The 25,611-nt window shown below is 38.0% G+C and overlaps 1 long non-coding RNA gene across 1 annotated transcript; it reads left to right on the top strand.

Moving 5' to 3' along the window:
- Positions 1-2,492: 2,492 nt before the first annotated feature.
- Gm20268 (predicted gene, 20268) lies at positions 2,493-21,927 on the top strand. The gene is made up of 3 exons (NR_037989.1): positions 2,493-2,737; positions 15,356-15,430; positions 21,362-21,927. It is a non-coding gene; the product is annotated as a predicted gene, 20268 (long non-coding RNA).
- Positions 21,928-25,611: the final 3,684 nt, after the last annotated feature.

The following is a 25,611-nucleotide window of genomic DNA, read 5'->3' on the forward strand; positions in this document are numbered from 1 at the left end:
CTACATTTGAAAGGAAAAAGTGTAATAAAAAAGCAAGGTGTAAAACCTGTATAAAGGTTTGCATGTGTAGGTGCACATGCCATAGTGTACTTCTAGAGGAAAGAGGAGACAAGTAAGTCTTTGGGGTAAATTCTTTCTTTCCACATTTATGTAGGTTCTAGAGGGTGCATTCCAGGTTTCCTGGCAAGAACCTTCACCTGCTGAGCTATCTCATTGGAATCATAAAACTATTAGTTTTAGACCTTGCAATTTTATCACAATATTTATTATGAAGTGCAGACAGGAAAAATATATTATATAATTAAAAATAATAACTTTACTTCCTCTAGAGGAGAGAGAGAGAGAAAGTGAGGAGAGAGAGAAAGAGGAGGAGAGAGAGATATTTTAGGAGGGTGGGGATAAATATGATTGCACATGTGGCTTAATATTGAACACACTGTAGATGATCAACAGACACTTCACTTCTATACCTGACAAGTGTCCCTTGTAGAATATAGTTTTGCACAAGAGGAGAAGGAGAGCAATTCAAATTCCATACCAATTTGAATACCCATTTGAAGCAGAGTTTACAAATGTATGGTTATATGAGCATTCACCTAGGTGCATGACAATGGCTGGTCTGACTGTGAAGACTGAATTAGGCAGCCTGGGTATTAAAAGGAGGAGAGAATTATACTGTGACTCAGAATATTTCCCTTGTCACTATTACTTACAGTGGTCCCATTTAGATAGAAGATGGAGTATTTGGTTCTATCTTGTACATTCTCATTTTGAATGAATATCTTCAAAGAATATTCATTCATTATAGTATTCCTTATTAAATTGTGCATTTGTCCAGATACTTTTTTACTCATAATTCCGCCTCTTTATGGGTGGTAGTTTACTCACTTACCAGCATTATAACAATTTTCTTTTCACTGGCAATCTCCCCTAAGTATCTATTTAGGATGATCTTTACTTGATGTTGCTGACAGGCTAATGGGAATTCTCTGCAGAAGAGAGCACTGAAAGTTGTTTTTTAAAAAAATATGAGAAAACTTAGTATTGAAGCACCTTGTATTCCAAAAATTTCTATGGGATACCACATGGAAGACAACGTATTCAGAGTAAAATTTAAATGGACTTAGATAAGCATCTCGCATATATCAGAATTACCAGAGGCTGAAATAATTTCACAGTAAATGCAAGGTACAAAAATCCAAAAGGTTATTGGACTCATATATATAGTCTCTCTCTCTCTACTCTCTCTCTCTCTCTCCCTCCCTCTCTCTCTCTCTCTCCCTCCTTCCCTCCATCCCTCCTTCTCTCTCTTTCTCATTCCCTTCCCTCCCTCCCAATCTATCTCTATCACTATCTCTATCTCTCCTTTTCTCCCTCTACTCTCAATGTGTGTAGCATGGTGTGTATATATGAGCACATGCAAGGTAGGGTCATGCATTGAACATTTTATTATTTAAGGCATGATTCCTTTTAGAAACTTATTATTTAAATTATGTTTTCTTACTGAAGCCCTTATAATTTAACCATAGTCCTCCATTGAATCTTATTATTTAAGTCGAGGTCTCTTTCCTAAAGTGAAAGGAAAGACCTTGGTTTGTTTGTCTGACCAGTGAGCTCTAAGTCCACATATGTCTCTCCTCTCCTAGTTTTGAATTTAAACACATGGGCTTTCATGCTCAACTTTCATGCAATAATGGTAATCTGAACTTATATTGCAAGCACTTGGCATACTGAATCTTTTAATTATCTGTGGGGCAGTGGGTGTGGGGGAATAAAGGGAGGAGAAAATCCGTGTCCTACCAGAGCTCCTCTACTTTGGCTGGGCAGACAAGGAGGATTGCTGAACGCTTTCCATAAGGCCCTGGGTGGATGTCTGGCTGTGGGAAGCTACAGACCCAGCCCTCGGAGTGGGGTGATAGAGGGCAGTCCTATGTCTCTGGGCCTCACGGAGGCCAGAGATAACAGATTCGTGGAAGAGCTGAGAACAAATTGGGGCCCCCAACAGTGGTTCAGTCAGCCCCAGGGCTGAAAGGGAGGAAAGGGAAGGGAGACATGGGGCACTGGGTGATTCCCACTTGGGTGAGAGTCCTTGGTCTGGTCTGTGGCTGGAGCACAGGAAGGCCTTCCAATGAGACTTTAGATAGTGCTTCTTAGGGGAAAGTCTATACCATCGTTCAATCAAGGCAGGCCTTGATGAGCAGAGACAGTCTATGGTTTTAGAGCTTTATTGTAGAAGGGCAGGGAGAAAGAGAGACGGTAGAAAAAGAGAGAAAGGCTGGTCATGGTCATGTGGATAGAGTGGGGAAGGGACAAAGAAAGAAGGAGGTAAGAGATGAGAGTAATAAAACTTAGAGAGAGAGAGAGAGAGAGGCAGGGCCAAGTAGCCCCTTTTATAGTGATCTGGAATACCTTGCTGTTGCCAGGTAACTGTGGGGAGGAGCATACCAGGCTATTGTCAGGTAGCTATGGAGGTAGAATCTAGTCAGAATGCCAGAATATTGGGACATTGGCTGCATTACTTATAGTTACAAATTTATTGAGTTGGGGGCTCTGATGTGTCAGGCTCCTGTCTCTGTGAATGTGACTCACTGTCCTATCCCTTGTAGAGTTTCCTACTGGGGCTCCACTGGGCCACAAGAGCAAGCCTCATTCAACCAAAACAGGCTGCCATTCACGACCCCACAATTATCCCAAGATTTGAGGATTCAAAGGTCTTCTGATATAGTCTTTAATTAAGGTTTGATCATTTTTATATTTATTATAAGGTTAAAGGTTGTTCATTAATATTATTAATAATTATATAAATTTTAAACAATAGACAATAAATAATGTGTAGGGACTGAGAGTCAAAGGTAACAATTTGAACATAAAACATTGGATGGTGGAATATGATAATGGTGAATGTTGGAAAAAATGAAGAGCCATTTGGATTGACCCTACAAGATCCAGGGCAAAGGAAATTAGGCTGCTTCAGAGAAAACACAGAGAGAAAACTGATGGAAGAATAGCATTATGCTTTACAAAAATTCTAACAGATGTTTCTTTTTACGCCCCTGTACTAAGGAACTAGCCATGTAGGATCTTCTAGAACATGCACATAGAGTAAAATTCTGAGGTCTCAGAGTTACCACCTAGTTTTCCACATAGGCAATCAAATATAATTTTGATGTTGTTTGACTAACATTTTACAATTTGCTGAATAACAATAAATCATATTTGTTCTCTTTCATCCTAACATTTCATAAAACAAGATTAAATGGATAAACCCTTCTGAAGACTGAAAACTTCTCATGCTACAAGCCATCTAAAGTGTTGCCTGGAAGAAAATTACTATACATGTTTTGTTTTTTGTTTTGTTTTTGTTGTTGTTATTTTATTTTTCCTTAAGGAACTCACCAACTTTGAAAGGTAAAACTACAGATAGGCAAAACAGAGAGCAGCAAACAATTAAAATTCTGTTTTCCTAGGCCACAATTTTGGGGATAATCTGCACCTATACTGGTTAATATTATACACATGACAGGATCTAGAATGACTTAGAAACAAATGAATATCTGAGCATGCCTACGAAAAGGCTTCAAGATTATGTTGAGGTAAGAAGACCGACATGGATTCAGGGGACTTCATTCAAAGAGCTAGTAACTTAGATTGAACAAAAAATCGTAACTGACAAGTCTCAATATTCATTATACCTGCTACATAGCTATGATTGTAGTGTTATCAAGTACTAATCCATGCTTCTCCAACTGTGCTTCCTTACCATGATGGAGTGAGGCCTTGAACAATCAGTTAAAATAAGTACTTTCTTTCCTTATGTTGCTATTGTTAGAGCAGTTATTCACAGTTAACTACAAAACTTTTAAATAATCCATACATGCATGGTCTTTGTTCTCACTGATATTGCTGTATCTGAAGCTCATTAAATTCCAGGACCCTCGAAAGGACCTCCCATGTATTTAAAAGTGTTTGCATCTTCCTTGTTTTACCTTCTTGATTTTGGCTACTACAGATTCTTCCACTCATCCTCAAATCTATTTCATGTTTTACTTTTTGAAGGATTTCTCACATATGATGCAATTCATAGCTTGTACTCTTCTATTTCTTAGATCCATATGATGCATACCCCTTTTCTTGATGATACATCACACAATGAAGAGACCCAGTCATAAACAAGATGGAAGGCAACATTAAGCAAGCATATATATTTACCTCTCTTTCAACTGAAATTTTCATCTGACTTACGCATAACACATTACACATGCATGCCTGTATTTAAACATGGATGCTCATACACATATATGTATGTATGAACATATACACAAAAATAATAATATATATTATCTTTGATAATTTTTATCCTTGTCCTTTTTCCTAAAATTGATCTTCTATTGAGATGAGATACTATGATGTTACAGTCTAGAATGTTGGTCTATGAGTTACATCTTCATTCACAAAGGCAAATAAGTTTATGATAGACATGTTAATAAACATATTTAATATTTTATGAGAAATGCAATATACTGGAGGAAGAAGATACTATGAAACAACACATAGCTATAAACCATACTTATGGATATTTAAAACACAACAGGAAATTATATATTTGAATTTGAAATGCTAAAGTAATATATAGAGAAAAGAATAACCTTAAGTATATAAAAATATAGTTTATGGCTCATGGGGCTTGACTAAACATATGTGTTTTCCTCACTTTCATCCAGAAATCCTGTGGTGAAAACAGAAGGGATACAATAATAGACATACATTTAGACCCATGTGGCCATGATATGCTGCCTCTCACATATCCAAACATGGCAAATATGGGAAATGTTAGAAACACATAACATTTGATGACAATAAAACATTTTTTTTTTCGGGATTACCCTGCCTACCACCATCAAACTTATTTCACAGGAATACACTGTTCTAAACTTCCATGTAACACTTCAGCTATTTACTCTTCTGCCTGACATTTAAATTCTTCTAGGATGTGCTCCAATCATCCTGCTACATTATTCTTTTCTCCAGAGGAGTTCTCTTGTATAATTATGCAGGTTTTAGTTTTCCTTAGTGTCTCAGTGTGTGGGAAGGTGAAGCTTACATATTAGTGAATGCATGCATATATGTGCAAACATGAATGTGGAAACCAGAAGACAAACTTTGGTGCCATATCTGAGAAGCCATCCTTCTTCATAGTTTTTTGTATGTGTGTTTGTTTGCTGGTTTTTGTTTTGTTGCATTGTGTTTAATTTCTTTCTTTCTTTCTTTCTTTCTTTCTTTCTTTCTTTCTTTCTTTTTTTTTTTTTTTTTTTTTTTTTTTTTTTTTTTTTTTTGAGAAAGATCTTTCCCTTACATTCAAAAGTAGCCAATTCAGCCATCCTTCTGGCAGCTAGGCTATGGAGGTCATTTCACGTTTAAGCAATACCATAGTTATTAAGAACTTCCCAATTTATGTGGCTCAAAGAAAGTAGTTTCTGCCATTTGGGATTCCCTGGGTGCTTAATTCCCTTCTATGAATTCATCATCATTTGGCCACTTTCGCTGATTATTTGTTCATCTTTTTTAGTAATATGAGGCGTCTTGAAGCTGTATTATTTCCTATATATCTCTTGATGCATATTGTCATGCCAAGAACACATAAGATGTTCAATAAATTCTAAATTCTCCAATGTTCTCTACTATATGTTCCTGGATTGTGGTATTGTGTTTGTATCTTTTTCTTGACATAGAACACTCTCCTGCTTATTACTTCTGTAAATGATATCTTTCCCTCTTGAGGAGTCAGAATATTTCTCAGATCATGTTTGTGTTACATTATTCATAATGATTTAATTTTTAATTATATGTGTATGTGCCTGTGTATTCCTTGGTATGTGTACATGGATGCAGGTTCACAAAGAGCACTGGACTGGGAGTTTGAGTTATAATTGGTTTTAAATCATATGACTTGGGTTTTTGCAAGAGCAGAATGTGCTCCCAATTTCTGAGTCATTCCTTCTGCCCCACATACTGTTATATACTTCTTTCAAGCAAAATTCACACTATAATGTTAGACATCTCACTGTGTTCACTATGACATGTGCCATGGGCAGAATGGTAGTAAGGATATCAAGCTTCCATATCCAGGTAGATGATAGAATCTCCTTTTATATTGGATGAGCTCTTGGAAGAGGCTAGACCAAAACCTCTTAAGTTAGTGACAAACTGACTTTTTATTAACTAAGAGCAATAAGGGCAAGCAGGAAAGCTCGGTTTATAAAATGCTTTCTGCAGAAACATGAGAACCTTAATTCAACCCCAAGAATGCTTTACAGAAAGCTGAAGGAGGTATTAATCATGTGTACTTTGAGAACTGGGAGATGTAGAGTGGCAGATGCTTGATGCTCACTAGACAGTCAACTTAGCTTACTTTTTGAGCCACTGACAAGCTGGAGACTGGGTTGTGGATTTGATCTAATGTTTATATTATGTTATTTTCTTTCCCCAAATTGCATGAAAATCTGTATTTAGGATGCTGAGGATCTCTTACCCTAGTTGGTTTTGATTTGTAAATAAAGTTGTCAGTGGCTGAGTGCCAATGGCTGAGCCAGGAGAAAGAGGCAAGACTTTAGGATTTGTGAGCAAGGGGACTGAGAGGAGAAATGGAAATCGCCATGCTGAGAAAGGAATACAATCTGAGATTAAGAGTTGAAGGAGAGAGATTGAACATACCAACCATGTAAGAACTAGGGAAGATGGTACATCCTTTCGTCTCAGCTCCAAACTTTGTCTGGGGGTGGGGTGGGGAGAGGTATGGGGAATGTTTGGGATAGCATTGGAAATGTAAATGAAGAAAATACCTAATCAAAAAATTTAAAAAAAAAAGAGAACTAGGGAAGAGCAGCCCCAGTAGGGTGCTCCCCATTCAGTCTAGGGTAGCAAAGATGTACTATAGGTTTTAGAAAGTAATAACTTAGTACTATTGAGTGGGATGTTTTAGCATTGTTGAAGTTTAGGAGTGGCACAACCATTGAGTTGTTTAAGGTATATTAAAGTAGAAGGCTGTGTGTGTGTATGTGTGTGTGTGTTTCTTTCAGGAACTCAGAATATTTGGATGGGTAGCAAGTAATGCTTGCTGCTGCTGTCTGGGCAATTTGAGTAACATTAATCCTCTTCAGCAACAGGACTGTCTCTAAAACACAAGGTGGAAAGCACCTGCAGAATGACACTGAGGTTGATCTCTGGCTTTTATATGGATGCTCACACATATGCATGTGCAACCTCCTCATGTATACCTTCACAGAAACAGTCGTACACACACATACACACACACACACACAAACACACACACACACACACACACACACACACACACACACACACACACACACACACACACACACACACATTTATCACCAAGAGAAAAAGAAAAGAAAATGAGTGCTGATTTTATCACTGAAACTCACTTTGTAGACCAGGCTGGCCTCGAACTCAGAAATCTGCCTGCCTCTGCCTCTCAAGTGCTGGGATTAAAGGCTTGCACCACCATGCCTCCCAGCAGAAGTGTATTTATTTGGAAGACAGTGGACAGCTTTGGCTGTCATCCCTCACTGTCAACCTTACTTTCTGAGACAGGGTCCATTGTTCCCTGAGAATTCCAGAAAAAGAGTACATAACTGGCAAATAAACATGAGCATGTATCCCCTGTATATGCAATTTTAATAGCTAGAGTGGTGGGCTCACAAGCTCTGGGAAATCTGTATATATTTTCAAAGTAAGTAATGGACCAGAGAAAAAGTGGCAAGGAGAATCCACCATCTTTACAGTTTTTTGACATTCATACTCAGTCCTTTATTCCTGTCCCATTATCTTGAGGAGCTTTTGAAAGGTTTGTTGTCAGAGCAGAAATACTGGAGCATCAAAAGACTTTATCCCATGAGGCTACATTGCTGCATAGCGTTTGGCTCACCAGCTTTGATAGCAAAACAAGAAGGCCACTTATAGGCATTCTCAATCCCAGATTCTCTGTCTCTCTCTTCAGAGAGTGGGTTGTGTGATAGCTTTTGTGTTCTCTGGGTTTGTCTTTTGTATGAGCCCAAGCATGCCCATCCCAAAACAGAATGAAATTCCTTTACTTTCCCACGTTCATACACAAATAATCCAGACTATGTCTCACCAACATATCATTAATCTCATTGGCCAGAAAAGTCACTAATAGAATTCTTATCTGATTTAATTTTATTTTACAAACAACTTCATCCATGAAGTACATGTTAGTATAAATGTTCACACATAAATATAAAGGTCTCATATTTGCAGTTTAATTCACTGAGAAAACCCCCTATCTAATACCTCTTCTCCCTGTTGATGAACCCACCCACTACCACTTCCGTGTCCTGGCATTCCCCTACACTGGGTCATCGAGCCTTCATAGGACCAAGGGCCTCTCCTTTCATTGAAGCAACACAATGCCATCCTCTGCTACATATGTAGCTGGGGCCATAGGTACCTGTTTGGTTGGTGGTTTAGTCCCCAGGAGCTATGGGAGTACTGGTTGGTTCATATTTTTGTTCCTACTATGAGGATTCAAACACCTTCAGCTCCTTGTATCCTTTCTTTATCTGCTACATTGGGGACCCTGTGTTAAATGGATGACTGTGAGCATCCAATTCTGTATTTTCCAGGCACTGGCAGAGCTTAGGAGACAGCTATATCAGGTACCTGTCAGCAACACTTGTTGGCATCCATAGTAGTGTCAGGGTTTGGTAACTATATATAGGATGGATCCCCAAGTGGGACAGTCTCTGGATGGCCTTTCCTTCAGTTTTTGCTCCAACCTTTGTCTCTGTACCTCATCCCATGGGTATTTTGATTCCCCTTCTAAGAAGGACTGAAGAAGGCACCCTTTCATCTTACTTCTTCTTGAGCTCCATGTGGTCTGTGAATTGTGTCTTGGATATTCTGAACCTCTGGGCTAATATCCACTTATCAGTGAGTGTATACCAAGAGTATTCTGTTGTGATTGGGTTAGCTCATTCAGGATGATATTTTCTAGTTCTATTTATCTTCCTAAGAATTTCATTTATTCATTGTTTTTAAGAGCTGAGTAGTACTCTATTGTGTAAATGTACCACATTTTCTGTATCCATTACTCTTTTGAGGGGCATCTTGGTTCTTTCCAGCTTCTGGTAATTATGAATAAGGCTGCTAAGAACAAAGTATAGCATGTGTCCTTGTTTCATTTTGGAGCACCTTCTGAGTATATGCCCAGGAGTAATGTCACTGGGTTCTTCTGCAGTACTATGTCCAATTCTCTGAGAAACCAGCTAATTGATTTCCAGAGTGGTTGTACCTAGCTTGCCATCTCACCAGCAATAGAGGAGTGTTCCTCGTTCTCCACATCCTCGCCTACACCTGCTGTCACCTGAGTTTTTGATCTAAGCTATTCTGGTTGGTGTGAGGTGGAAACTCAGGGTTGTTTTGATTTGGATTTCCATGACGACTTAGCATGTTGAACATTTATTTATGTGCTGTTCATCCATTTGGTATTCCTATATTGACAATCTTTTGTTTAGCATTGTACCCCATTTTTAATAGGGTATTTTTGTTCTGTGGAATCTCTCTTCTTGAGTTCTTTGTATATATTGGATATTAGCCATTTACTGGATGTAGGATTGATAACGTTTTTTTCCTAATCTTTTTGTTGCCATTTTCTCCTGTTGACAATGTATTTTGCTTTACAGACACTTTGCAATTTTATTAGGCCCCATTTATCAAGTGTTGATCTTAGAGCATAAGCTATTGATGTTCTGTTCAGGAAAATTTCCCCTGTGCCAATGTGTTCAACACTCTTCCTCACTTTCTTTTCCATTAGTTTCAGTGTATCTGGATTTATGTGGAGGTCCTTGATCCACTTAGAATTGAGCTTTGTATAAGGAGATAAAAATGGACCATTTTGCATTCTTCTACATGCTAATTGCCAGTTGAACCAGCTCCATTTTTTTAATGCTGTCTTTTTTTTTCCCACTGGATGGTTTTAGCTCCTTTGGCAAACATCAAGTGGTGATAGTTGTGTGGGTTCATTTCTGTGTCTTCAATTTTATTCCATTGACCTACCTGACTGTCTCTCTACCAATACAATGCACAATTTTTATCAAAATTGCTTTGTAGTACAGCTTGAAGTCAGAGATGTTGGTTCCCTTCGAAATTATTTTATTGTTGAGAATATTTTCTGCTCCCCTGGGTTTTTTGTTATTCAAGTTCAATCTGGAAATTATTCTTTTTAACCATATGAAGAATTGAGTTGAAATTTTGATGGACATTGCAATGAATCTGTAGATTGCTTTCGGCAAGATGGCCATTTTTATTATATTAATCCTGCCAGTCCGTGAGCATGGGAGATCTTTCAATCTTCTGAGATCTTCTTCAATTTCTTTCTTTAGAGACTTTAAATTCTAGTCATACAGTTCTTTTACTTGCTTAGTTATAGTCACACTAGTAAGTGGCCTTCCTCTACTCAAAGGATAAGCAGGCTGAGAAAAATTTTAGGAAAAAAAAAACCCCAAAACAAAAAAACAAAACAAAACAACAACAACAAAAATACACCTGCACCAATTTTTTTTATTTGTGGTATTTTTCTTCAAGAGGCAGCTTGATGGGTCCCAGACAACAAGGTAGGTTGGCAAAGCATGGAATTGCTAGATGTGTACCACAAAGACTGTAGGGGTTTTGAAGCATGGGCTGGCATGGTATCAACCCTCCAGTAGGAACGTAGCTAGCTGAGTGGAGAAATTTTGGAGGTCTGAGTCAGAGAATCTCGATAAGATAAGGACTAGCTGATGAGACCACCAGGTTTGAGGGGTTGCTGATATGAGTACACCTGGCTGGAGCCATGTGGCTTGCCAGTGTCCTCTGAATAGGAACTTGCCATTCATTTTCAGTGGTGTACCCACGAGTTGGGCAATAGTCCACTAGAAATTTAAGATAATTATCCTGAGCATTAGAATTTTATTTTTTAAGTGAGTAGCTGGGTAGCGCCGAGAGTCACATGGACTCAAATTTGGGAACTTTGAAACAAAAAACTGCTCCAAATCTCTTAGGTCCCCTATTGTAAGGAGTCCTGGTTAATCTGAGTAAGAGAGTTATAGATTGATGTTGCCTTCTTCTTGGGGTAGAGATTGATTTAACTGTGAATTTATAATATTGGTTTTTTTTTTTTGCTTTTAGGATAGATTTATATTCAGATTTTGCCGGAATCACTTGGGGAATTTTGCCTGCAGTTCAGAACTAGAATAGGGAAAATTAGTCACGGACTCCATGTAGAGAGGGCAATGAACAGGAATCAATTAATGTCTGTGGCTGCAGGTAGAGAGGTGATCAGATAGATGATAAAATAAGATGGTTGGTCTAGGCAGAGAGCTGAACAGAAAGATGGTATAAAGATATACTCGTCTAATATATCTTACAGGATACTCTATTTCTGTCTAATGTGGGCACCATGGGAATTCTGGGTTTAAATACTGCTTTGACTAGCTGCCTGCTTGTAAGCAAGAATAGATAAAAATGTGAATCAATTGTTTTAAAGATGGTATAAAGATATATTGCTCTAATATGCCAAACTGGATACTCAAATACTGTCTAATATGGGCTCCACAGAGATTTTGGGTTATTATCATGCATGGCAAAATAGGAAAGGCCTAAGAATAGGCACATACACTATTTTAGTTTACTTCATTTGTTTTGGATTGTTTTAATTTTCAAATTGGGTGTGATTTTGAGTTTTAGATGTCAATATAAAGGTTTTTCTGGTTACTGCTTCAAGAATATGCTGAATTAGGAGAAAGGTTTTGTCTTTGCATTTTAAGAAGAGGTGATTAGTATCTATACATTTTCCAGAGTAGCATGGATCAGATTTGATAGAAGGAGACCCTCAGAAACCAGATTTCAGAGAATCAAAGAAAAAGTTATCTTGATGATACTAAAATTTTGTTTTGAGGTTTGTATATTAGAGAATATACAGCCTTGGTGAGTCTCATCATCAGACATGCTGAACTGACTTGCCTGAACTCCTGATTTCTTGGATTTTTTTCCAGATCCAGTCAGGTCACAGACATCAGAGACTAATGCAATCATTGGTGCAACCTTCTTAATGCCAACCAACTCCCCCATTTTCCCTACCCTTCCCCTACCTTCTAAAATATCTCAATGCCCATATTCAGCTTGAAGAAGTTATGAAAAGTTGTCATCCCAGTTTCTTGGGCTTAGGGGCTGGAGGTGATTATTCTAAGGTTGCCTTTATAGGGGATTTAGAAATGGTCATAATTGGAACAGGGAGGAAATAGCTATAATCAAATTTATAGTCATAATCTCATTAGTTAGAAATCTTTGTAATTGTTACTAAGTTGTAGTCATAATTTCTTATTTTGGTACAGAATTAATTTTAATGAGAAATCAAGGTTTCCATTAGTATAAATTTTCTGCAAATTCAGGGGTAAATACAAGAATAAGGAAGTACAAGACTAGGATGATGTTAATTTTAACAGTTACATTGGCACAACCTAAATCATCCAAAAGAGAGTCTCATTTGAGTGATTATGTAGTTCAGATTGGCCTGTGCACCTGTCAGTGGGATGTAGTTCTAGTCCTCTATTAAAGTATTACTACTATGATATAATACTATAATCAAAACAATATGATTGTTGGAGGGAAAGGATTTTATTTGGCTCACACTTCCACACCATATTCTAACACTAAAGGAAATCACAACAAGAACTCAAGCAGGTCAGGTACCTAGAGACAGGAGCTGATGCACAGGCCTTGGAAGGGTGTACTTCATTGGCTTGTTTCTCATGCCTTGCTCAGAGGGCTTTTCTTTTCGTAGAATCCAGGACTACCAGCCCAGAGATAGCACCACCCAGAGTGGGCTGGACCCTCCCTCATCAATCACTAATTAAGAAAATGACCACCAACCATATTTTATGAATGCATTTTCTTAATTGCGGTTCCCTCCTTTTACATAACTCTAGCTTGTGTCAAGTTGACATAAAATTAGGATACCCTTACTGAATCTGATTGGCATGTTTCATAGATTTAGACTACTGATCTAAATCCTGCTGAAGAGAAGCTGCTAGGGGAGAAAGGATATGCTTCTCTCTCTGCTGTGGACGCTAGATTGGGGTAGTGTAGCCTGACTTCCTGCTTTGACATCCTCTTAAGGACAGACTGAAACCAACCACTGTATGCTCAATAAACACTTTTTTGCCTAAGCTGCTTTTGCTCAGGATATTTTATCATGGCCATTCAGTTCGAAAATAATGCCTGCCAATAACCTGGAAATATGTGACTTTCTAACCTTTGAACAATGTCAATTTTCCTGGGATACCTTCCAATAACATTATCTTTATTAACAGCCCCTATACGCCCACTTGTAGGCTGGAGTTCTGCTTTATCACATCTGGATCCCAAATGGCTGTTGTTACTCATTTCAAAAACTTAGCTTGTCTTACTTATGAGTTGCTCCAGTAAACATAATATCGCTACATGACATTTAATGTGAACTTTTGTTAGTGATTACTATTCAACATGTGGTCTTTCTCTCCTCTGTATCCTGTAGTCCTTAATGAGTTCTTACTAAACCATAACTTATGCAACATTTGTGCAATATTTGGACCTATGCCAGGTGTCTTATAGCTGTAGTTTCTCAAGTTTTTATATCCACATATCCTTTGGCACAACTTTAAATACTGCTTTTTCTTTTGTAACAGCTCAAAGTAAAAAAAAAAAAAAAAAAAAAAAAAAAAAAAAAAAAAAGCTTAATTTAAAATAATGGACATTTGTAGATGGAATTAGATTTGATATAGAGAACCTGACAAGAATTTCTTTGCTTGAAAGATAGTAACAGAAAAGGGAGCCTACCCACTTACTGAATGTTGCTCCAGGCTAGGTATATATTTTTGTTTGTTGATGTGGATAACAATCTATGACCTGAGCACCATTCACAGTTAGGGGTGTCAGACAAGTCATGAAGTAAGAAACACATTTTAACATAGGCCATGTTCTCTGAGATTTTAATAGCAGCATCTGGATGGATGCATTCACATCAAGAAGCTAAGAAGGAGAGCAGCACAAACAATAAAAGAAGCAAATATAAAGACTCTAAGGTGAAAGGTATAATAAAAAAGTATAAGGAAGATTAAGGAAGGTAGAAAAATTTAAATGAGGTTGATTACAATTTTAAAAAGGTCTACTTAACTGGCAATGTTTGAACAACAGTTTGAAAAGGATTGGGAATATACACATGTGGGATTTTAAGATTCTATAAATTAATATAATAAGTGGAGTGACAATTATTACAAGAACAGTCTTATTTTACTGCTTATTAATGACACAAGTTGAATAGTCCACGAATGGATGTCTATTCAGCAGGGAGGCTGAGAACAATGGAGCTACTCTGTCCACATGTCTGGATGACTCAACAGTCCCAATCTAGCAGAGAATCTCTGAAGGATTCCTGAAGGGTGAATAGTCTGCAGTTTATGTTAGAAGTCAGAAGAAATTGGGTTCAGATGACATCCTAGCCTGGTTGTAGTGGCAGGAGCAGTACCAACAGCAACAACTGGATAGGTAAACTCACCAGCAGGAAGCACAGGAAAGAAAACAAGTAACACTTAATATTTCTCCCACTTCTGCATCATTTGGTGCTGTCCATGCTAGAAAATCATATCTCTCCATTCAATACTCCCTGGAAGAGCACTTATAGACCCACCCATTACACATCCCTTATAGACCCACCTATTACACATTACCAAACCAAGCAAGGTGATTACCACAACTAACAATCTCAATGGCTAGTGAGGGAAGTAGGAAAATCCAACAGGTAAGATGTGAGAGATGAAACTGTGGGAAACTAGACCTTCAACAACTCTCACCCTGAAGATCTGGCTGACCCTTTGATGGGAGTATGTCACCCCCTCCTTCATTGTCTCCACCTGGCGCCTGGGAAGGCCAGCTTCACTCCCTTCTTCATGTATCCACTTGGCACCTAGAACTACTTAGATAAAGCCAGCTTCACCTCCTCTTCCATGTCTCCATTTGGTGCCTGGGGCTCTTTATGGCACTCCAAGATAAACTACAGAATGTTTGAAGGCTGCCCGGGACTGTTTTAGGGTCGATATTCCAAGATAAGCTGCAAGATGTTTGAAGCCTGCACTCAGCATCCCCCCAGATGTCCATCCCTCTCTGTGCTTTGATTGTTCCCCCTTGACCCCTCCCTATTTTTTTCTCACTGTGTGCTTATAATCAGGCTCCTAGCCTCCATTAAACAGGCCTTGACAACTCTCTGCTTGGTCTCACCTTTCTCTGTCTGTTTCTCTTTTAGGCCTCGGTCCTCCTCGATCCACGGAATAACTAAGTCCTGCTGGATGGGACAGTAAAACCTCAGGTTCAGAGCCTGGTAAGCTAAGGAAGAACAAGTTGCCTGCAATCCTGACACAGCAGAGCTGACCAAGCCTGTTGAATTGGACAGGGTGGCAAAACCTGAGTGAAAGGGGAGAGCATCAGTAATGTTGACATGGTAGAGAGAGGGAGGGTTGGTGCATGTTGTAGTCTCATTTCTATTGATATAATTAAATGACCTCACCATAAAACAACATAGGAGTGGAAGTATATATTTGACTTATAATTCCAATGTATAGTGGATAATTTTCTGGAGGTCCAGATAAGTACTCAAGCCACTAGCAATATTCCATCCACAGTAAAGAGCAGAGACAGAAAAACATGAACTTTCTTCATTTTAGGCTAGAGTTTTATTTCTTTCTTTTATCTTTACACTGTTCAGGACCACCTGACTAAAGATTTGTGCTACCCACAATTGTTCTGGGTCATCCTATTTCAATTAATAAAGAGGCAACACAGTTTTCCACAGACATGCCTACAGTCCACACTTACTACATTATTCAAGTTGACAGTTGTACATAAAATTCATCAATATAATTATTTAAACTAAAATAGAAGTTTCCTTTCCTAGAAACAGTTAATGTCTTTCTGAGAGTCACTGTAATATCAATAATGCCACAAAGACTGACTAAAAATAAGAAACAAATATTATTATTCATTGTAAGACCCCCCTTTCGGAGACCCCCACTCTAGTCTCAGGAGTGTGAGAGCACCCAAAGAAACACAAGGACCCATCTTATTGTAATTACATGAGGACGTTTAATTACAGAGCTCCGGACCTACATGCATCTCACACAGGAGATAAAGGATGTCGGCCATGAGGCTTGAAAGTTAGGGGTTTTTGTGGGGAAAGGGGCTTAGGAGTGTGGAATTCAGATTAGCAACGCACTATTGGCTTATTCAAACATTAACAGAAAAATTACATGTACGTGCAGGGTGTCAGAGTTCTGTGAGTTGTTGACTCAGTTCAGATAGCCCTGTTATGTCTTCACATTCACTTTATCTTATGGTCAAGATGTTTCCAGGAATGTTTTAACTACGGGGCATACCCAGGATTGTTTTTCTCTTTTCTCAGCCCCAGGCAGCATCTAGGCTCACAAACAACCAGCAATTTCTGAGTACTTTATATGACTTACAGGTCTTGAAATTTCATCTTTCTTTCATCATCACCCTACATATCCTGATTGCAGATGTCATGTGATCAACTCATTAAGATTTTGCCAGGCTGACTTTAGTGTCACTATGACTATAATGGTGCTAATATAACTATGTTATTGAACTATGAATCAAAAACACCATTTCTCCTGTAAGTGGCATTTTTCATGGTATTTTAGCACAGAAACATACAAAAGAAGCTAAGACGACTTTAAGCCATAGAAAGCATTCATTTTTTTTGTGTATAGTTGTACATGTTTGACTAGGTATATAGTAATGTGTGTTTGCATGAATATGGAGGCCTTATGTTGATGTCACAGATCTTTTCTTTTTTTTAATATTTTTATTACATATTTTCCTCAATTATATTTACAATGATATCCCAAAAGGCCCCCATAACCTCCCCCCCCCCAACTTCCCTACCCACCTATTCCCATTTTTTTGTCCCTGGCATTCCCCTGTACTGGGGCATATACAGTTTGCTTGTCCAATGGGCTTCTCTTTCCAGTGATGGCCAACTAGGCCATCTTTTAATACATATGCAGCTAGAGTCAAAAGCTCTGGGGTACTGGTTAGTTCATAATGTTGTTCCACCTACAGGGTTGCAGATCCCTTTAGCTCCTTGGGTACTTAATCTAGCTCCTCCATTGGGAGACCTGTGATCCATCCAATAGCTGACTGTTAGCATCCACTTCTGGGTTTGCTAGGCCCCGGCATAGTCTAACAAGAGACAGCTACATCTGTGTCCTTTCGATAAAATCTTGCTAGTGTATGCAATGGTGTCAGCGTTTGGAAGCTGATTATGGGGTGGATCCCTAGATATGGCAGTCTCTACATGGTCCATCCTTTCATCTCAGCTCCAAACTTTATCTCTGTAACTCCTTCCATGGGTGTTTTGTTCCCAATTCTAAGGAGGGGTATAGTGTCCACACTTCAGTCTTTATCCTTCTTGAGTTTCATGTGTTTAGCAAATTGTATCTTATATCTTTGGTATCCTAGGTTTTGGGCTAATATCCACTAATAAGTGAGTACATATTGTGTGGGTTCCTTTGTGAACGTGTTACCTCACTCAGGATGATGCCCTGCAGGTCCATCCATTTGGCTAGGAATTTCATAAATTCATTCTTTTTAATAGCTGACTAGTACTCCATTGTGTAAAAGTACCACATTTTCTGTATCCATTCCTCTGTTGAGGGGCATCTGGGTTCATTCCAGCTTCTGGCTATTATAAATAAGGCTGCTATGAACATAGTGGAGCATGTGTCCTTCTTACCGGTTGGAACATCTTCTGGATATATGCCCAGGAGAGGTATTGCTGGATCCTCTGATAGTACTATGTCCAATTTTCTGAGGAACCACCAGACTGATTTCCAGAGTGGTTGTACAAGCCTGCAATCCCACCAATAATGGAGGAGTGTTCCTCTTTCTCCACATCCTCGCAAGCATCTGCTGTCACCTGAATTTTTGATCTTAGAGATTCTGACTGGTGTGAGGTGGAATCTCAGGGTTGTTTTGATTTGCATTTCCCTGATGATTAAGGATGTTGAACATTTTTTCAGGTGCTTCTCTGCCATTTGGTATTCCTCAGGTGAGAATTCTTTGTTCAGTTCTGAGCCCCATTTTTTAATGGGGTTATTTGATTTTCTGAAGTCCACCTTCTTGAGTTATTTATATATGTTGGATATTAGTCCCCTATCTGATTTAGGATAGGTAAAGATCCTTTCCCAACCTGTTGGTGGTATTTTTGTCTTCTTGATGGTGTCTTTTGCCTTGCAGAAACTGGAGTTTCATGAGGTCCCATTTGTCAATTCTCGATCTTACAGCACAAGCCATTGCTGTTCTATTCAGGAATTTTTCCCCTGTGCCCATATCTTCAAGGCTTTTCCCCACTTTCTCCTCTATAAGTTTCAGTGTCTCTGGTTTTATGTGAAGTTCCTTGATCCACTTAGATTTGGCCTTAGTACAAGGAGATAGGTATGGAACAACGATTCACATACTTTTACATGATAACAACCAGTTGTGCCAGCACCATTGGTTGAAAATGCTGTCTTTTTTCCACTGGATGGTTTTAGCTCCCTTGTGGAAGATCAAGTGACCATAGGTATGTGGGTTCATTTCTGGGTATTCAATTCTATTCCATTGGTCTACTTGTCTGTCAGTATACCAGTACAATGCAGTTTTTATCACAATCTATCTGTAGTAAAGCTTTAGGTCAGGCATGGTGATTCCACCAGAGGTTCTTTTATCCTTGAGTAGAGTTTCTGCTATCCTAGGTTTTTTGTTATTCCAGATGAATTTGCAGATTGCTCTCTCTAATTCATTGAAGAATTGAGTTGGAATTTTGATGGGGATTGCATTGAATCTGTAGATTGCTTTTGGCAAGATAGCCATTTTTACAATGTTGATCCTGCCAATCCATGAGAATGGGAGATCTTTCCACCTTCTGAGATCTTCTTTAATTTCTTTCTTCAGAGACTTGAAGTTTTTATCAAATAGATCTTTCACTTCCTTAGTTAGAGTCACACCAAGATATTTTTTATTATTTGTGACTATTGAGAAGGGTGTTTTTTCCCTAATTTTTTTCTCAGCCTGTTTATTCTTCATGTAGAGAAAGGCCATTGACTTGAGTTAATTTTATATCCAGCTACTCCCCGAAGTTGTTTATCAGGTTTAGGAATTCTCTGCTGGAATTTTTAGGGTCACTTATATATACTATCATATCATCTGTAAAAAGTGATATTTTGACTTTCTCATTTCCAATTTGTATCCCCTTGATCTCCTTTTGTTCTCAAATTGTTCTAGCTAATACTTCAAGTACTATGTTGAAGAGGTAGGGAGAAAGTGGGCAGCCTTGTCTAGTCCCTGATTTTAGTGGGATTGCTTCCAGCTTCTCTCCATTTACTTTGATGTTGGCTACTGGTTTGCTGTAGATTGCTTTTAAGATGTTTAGGTATGGGCCTTGAATTCCTGATCTTTCCAAGACTTTTATCATGAATGGGTGTTGGATCTTGTCAAATGCTTTTTCTGCATCTAACGAGATGATCATGTGGTTTTTGTCTTTGAGTTTGTTTATATAATGGATTACATTGAAGGATTTTTGTATATTGAACCATCCCTGCATCCCTGGAATAAAATCTACTTGGTCAGGATGGATGATTGCTTTAATGTTTTATTGGATTCGGTTAGCAAGAATTTTATTGAAGATTTTTGCATCGATATTCATAAGAGAAATTGGTCTGAAGTTCTCTATCTTTGTTGGATCTTTCTGTGGTTTAGGTATCAGAATAATCGTGGCTTCATAGAATGAGTTGGATAGAGTACCTTTTACTTATATTTTGTGAAATAGTTTGTGCAGAACTGGAATTAGATCTTCTTTGAAGGTCTGATAGAACTCTGCACTAAACCTGTCTGGTCTTGGGCTTTTATTGGCTGGGAGACTATTAATAACTGCTTCTATTTCTTTAGGAGATATGTGACTGTTTAGATCGTTAACTTGATCCTGATTTAACTTTGGTACCTGGTGTCTGTCCAGAAATTTGTCCATTTCATCCAGGTTTTCCAGTTTTGTTGAGTATAGCCTTTTGTAGAAGGATCTGATGGGTGTTTTGGATTTCTTCAGGATCTATGTCTCCCTTTTCATTTCTGATTTTGTTAATTAAGATATTGTCCCTGTGCCCTCTAGTGAGTCTAGCTAAGAGTTTATCTATCTTGTTGATTTTCTCAAAGAACCAACTCCTCGTTTGGTTAATTCTTTAAATAGGTCTTCTTGTTTCCATTTGGTTGATTTCAACCATGAGTTTGATTATTTCCTGCTGTCTACTCCTCTTGGGTGAATTTTCTTCCTTTTTTTTCTAGAGCTTTTATATGTGTTGTCAAGCTGCTAGTGTGTGCTCTTTCCAGTTTCTTCTTGGAGATACTCAGAGCTATGTGTTTCCCTCTTAGAAATGCTTTCATTGTGTCCCATAGGTTTGGGTATGTTGTGGCTTCATTTTCATTAAACTCTAAAAAGTCTTTAATTTCTTTCTTTATTTCATCCTTGACCAAGGTATCATTGAGAAGATTGTTATTCAGTTCCACGTGAAAGTTGGCTTTCCATTATTTATGTTGTTATTGAAGATCAGCCTTAGTCCATGGTGGTCTGATAGGATGCATGGGACAATTTCAATATTTTTGTATCTGTTGAGGCCTGTTTTATGACCAATTATATGTTCAAGTTTGGAGAAGGTCCCGTGAGGTGCTGAGAAGAAGGTATATCCTTTTGTTTTAGGATAAAATGTTCTGTAGATATCTGTCAGGTCCATTTTTTTCATAACTTCTGTTAGTTTCACTCTGTCCCTGTTTAGTTTCTGTTTCCACGATCTGTCCATTGATGAAAGTGGTGTGTTGAAGTCTCCCACTATTATTGTGTGAGGTACAATGTGTGCTTTGAGCTTTACTAAAGTGTCTTTAATGAATGTGGCTGCCCTTGCATTTGGAGCGTAGATATTCAGAATTGAGAGTTCCTCTTGGAGGATTTTACCTTTGATGAGTATGAAGTGTCCCTCCTTGTCTTTTTTGATAACTTTGGGTTGGAAGTTGATTTTATCCGATATTATAATGTCTACTCCAGCCTGTTTCTTCAGACCATTTGCTTGGAAAATTGTTTTCCAGCCTTTCACTCTGAGGTAGTGTCTGTCTTTTTCCCTGAGATGGGTTTTCTGTAAGCAGCATATTGTTGGGTCCTGTTTGTGACTTGGATCTTTTCAATCACTTTTCCTCTTTGTTTTTTAAACAGGATCGCTCATTGAAATTAAAGATCACTGATACACGAGTACTCAACAGGACCCATGGAAGATTTGGAAGTATAGTCACAGATTGCTGCATCTACTTTGTTATGTGTGGACTCTTCACCATGGTCAACAAGAAATTTCCTAACTGAGATATTTTTCATACCTTTTAAGTGATATATTTTCTCAGCTTATTCTTTCAAGGCTATATTGTTAAATTTCAATCTGTTTCTGAATATTTTTATTTTCTTTTTTATAGATGTCCAGTTTTATTCCAGATTTATTCCATCAGGCTAAAACTGATAGCTATAATATGTAAATTGTTTAGAATCTATTGCAAGTTTGTGACACCATAGATGATCTTTAGAAAGCTTTCCATATGCAGTAAAAAGAGTATATTCTGTTTTATGTCTATTATAGCCATATGACCTACAGTTTTTCAAGAATAATCAAAGTCAATCACTTTCTACAATTCTTCCAAAAAGTTAAAGAAATAAAATAATATCATTTCCAAATTCAAGTCATCTTGTAAAGTCAAGATTACCCTAATTTTGAAGCCTCAAAAAGAAACTACAAGTAAATAAAATAGAAAGAACAATGTCCTTGCTAAACATAGATCCAAATACCCCTAATGAAATACTAGCAAACCTAATTTCATAGTGCATTAGATCACTAAGAAAAATTTTTACTGGGAGGTCTGTGATTGTTTAATGTAGGCAAAACAGTTAATGTATCATACCATTTTACTAGAAGTCAGAGTAAATATCATCTCAATAAGATACATAAAAATCATATGGCAGAATTCATAATTGTTTTATTGTTAACAAATAAGGACTAGGATTATGACTTTGACTCCCATAACCCACATTAAAGATGTTGGGCATTGTTTGGTATTGGAAGATGTTATGCCAGGTGCCATGGAAGAAAAGAAACCAATAGTTCAATGCAGCTGTAAAGCTTATGAAAAGAAATGACTATTAGCCTGGAAAGAATCTAGTAAAGAGTTCTACACATGTCAAAATTCAGAGAAAATGATCATTTGGTCCCAGCAACACCTAATGGACCTACACTGCAAACTTTACATCCAAGGCTCAGGTAAAAGCAATGAAAACATTGATGAAAGATTGCAAGAGCCAGGACCAGGATACCTGATTTGAGATAGTATTCTATACATATGTGCAGAAAGCTGAAACTTATAAATTCCAAGCTAGATAAGATCTGTGATAAATTTATTTCGAAATAATTTAAATGCAAATAATGAAGACCACTATTATGTATAATTAGTATATACTCATAGAACATTCAAAAAATATCCTTAGACTTCAAACCCAATATATAATCTAATACCAATCAAAAAAATCAACTTCTCCTCTAACTTATTTATACTTAGAAACAAATGATGCCTGTTTATATTTGCACTATACAATAGCATTTCTAATTGTATCAAGAGAGCAGATATCTATTTTCCCGTAAGTTCTCTCTCTCTCTCTCTCTCCCCAGTGCTGCACAAACTATTTCACAAAATAGAAGTAGAAGGTACTCTACCCAACTCATTCTATGAAGCCACGATTATTCTGATACCTAAACCACAGAAAGATCCAACAAAGATAGAGAACTTCAGACCAATTTCTCTTATGAATATTGATGCAAAAATACTCAATAAAATTCTCGCTAACCGAATCCAAGAACACATTAAAGCAATCATCCATCCTGACCAAATAGGTTTTATTCCAGGGATGCAGGGATGGTTTAATATGCAAAAATCCTTCAATGTAATCCATTATATAAACAAACACAAAGACAAAAACCACATGATCATCTCATTAGATGCAGAAAAAGCATTTGACAAGATCCAACACCCATTCATGATAAAAGTCTTGGAAAGATCAGGAATTCAATGCCCATACCTAAACATGATAAAAGCAATCTACAGCAAACCAGTAGCCAACATCAAAGTAAATGGAGAGAAGCTGGAAGCAATCCCACTAAAATCAGGGACTAGACAAGGCTGCCCACTTCCTCCCTACCTCTTCAACATAGTACTTGAAGTAATAGCTAGAACAATTCGACAACAAAAGGAGATCAAGGGGATACAAATTGGAAAAGAGGAAGTCAAAATATCACTTTTTACAGATGATATGATAATATATATAAGTGACCCTAAAAATTCCACCAGAGAACTCCTAAACCTGATAAACAGCTTTGTTGAAGTAGCTGCATATAAAATTAACTCAAGTCAATGGCCTTTCTTTACACAAAGAATAAACAGGCTGAGAAAGAAATTAGGGAAACAACACCATTCTCAATAGTCACAAATAATATAAAATATCTTGGCATGACTCTAACTAAGGAAGTGAAAGATCTGTATGATAAAAATTTCAAGTCTCTGAAGAAAGAAATTAAAGAAGATCTCAGAAGATGGAAAGATCTCCCATTCTCATGGATTGGCAGGATCAACATTGTAAAAATGGCTATCTTGCCAAAAGCAATCTACAGATAAAATGCAATCCCCATCAAAATTCCAACTCAATTCTTCAATGAATTAGAAAGAGCAATCTGCAAATTCATCTGGAATAACAAAAAAACTAGGATAGCAAAAACTCTTCCCAAGGATAAAAGAACCTCTGGTGGAATCACCATGCCTGACCTAAAGCTGTACTACAGAGCAATTGTGATTAAAACTGCATGATACTGGTATAATGACAGACAAGTAGACCAATGGAATAGAATTCAAGACCTGGAAATGAACCCACACACCTATGGTCACTTGATCTTCGACAAGGGAGCTAAAACCATCCAGTGGAAGAAAGACAGCATTTTCAACAAATGGTGCTGGCACAACTGGTTGATATCATGTAGAAGAATGTGAATCATTCCATACCTATCTCCTTGTACTAATCTAAGTGGATCAAGGAACTCCACATAAAACCAGAGACACTGAAACTCATAGAGGAGAAAGTGGGGAAAAGCCTTGAAGATATGGGCACAGGGGAAAAATTCCTGAATAGAACAGCAATGGCTTGTGCTGTAAGAACAAGAATTGTAAGATGGGACCTCATGAAACTCCAAAGCTTCTGCAAGGCAAAAGACATCGTCAATAAGACAAAAAGACCACCAATAGGTTGGGAAAGGATCTTTGCCTATCCTAAATCAGATAGGGGACTAATATCCTACATATATAAAGAACTCAAGAAGGTGGACTTCAGAAAATCAAATAACCCCATTAAAAAATGGGGCTCAGAACTGAACAAAGAATTCTTACCTGAGGAATACCAAATGGCAGAGAAGCAACTGAAAAAATGTTCAACATCCTTAATAATCAGAGAAATGCAAATCAAAACAACCCTGAGATTCAACCTCACACCAGTCAGAATCGCTAAGATCAAAAATTCAGGTGACAGCAGATGCTTGCGAGGATGTGGAGAAAGAGGAACACTCCTCCATTGTTGGTGGGATTGCAGGCTTGTACAACCACTCTGGAAATCAGTCTGGCGGTTCCTCAGAAAATTGGCCATAGTACTACCGGAGGATCCAGCAATACCTCTCCTGGTCATATATCCAGAAGATGTCCCCACCGGTAAGAAGGACACATGCTTCACTATGTTCATAGCAGCCTTATTTATAATTGACAGAAGCTGGAAAGATCCCAGATGCCCCTCAACAGTGGAATGGATACAGAAAATGTGGTACATTTACACAATGGAGAACTAGTCAGCTATTAAAAAGAATGAATTTATGAAATTCCTAGCCAAATGGATGGGCCTGCAGGGCATCATCCTGAGTGAGGTAACATATTCAAAAAGGAACTCAAACAATAAGTACTCACTGATAAGTGGATATTAGCCCAAAACCTAGGATACCCAAGATATAAGATACAATTTGCTAAACACATGAAACTCAAGAAGAATGAAGACTGAAGTGTGGACACTATGCCCCTCCTTAGAATTGGGAACAAAACACCCATGGAAGGAGTTACAGAGACAAAGCTTGGAGCTGAGACGAAAGGATGGACCATGTAGAGACTGCCATATCCAGGGATCCACTCCATAATCAGCTTCCAAACGCTGACACCATTGCATACACTAGCAAGATTTTATCGAAAGGACCCAGATGTAGCTGTCTCTTGTGAGACTATGCCGGGGCCTAGCAAACACAGAAGTGGATGCTAACAGTCAGCTATTGGATGGATCACAGGTCTCCCAATCGAGGAGCTAGGGAAAGTACCCAAGGAGCTAAAGGGATCTGAAACCCTATAGGT

Source organism: Mus musculus, chromosome 1 (assembly GCF_000001635.26).
Source record: "Mus musculus strain C57BL/6J chromosome 1, GRCm38.p6 C57BL/6J".
In the NCBI taxonomy this organism is placed as follows: Eukaryota; Metazoa; Chordata; class Mammalia; order Rodentia; family Muridae; genus Mus; species Mus musculus.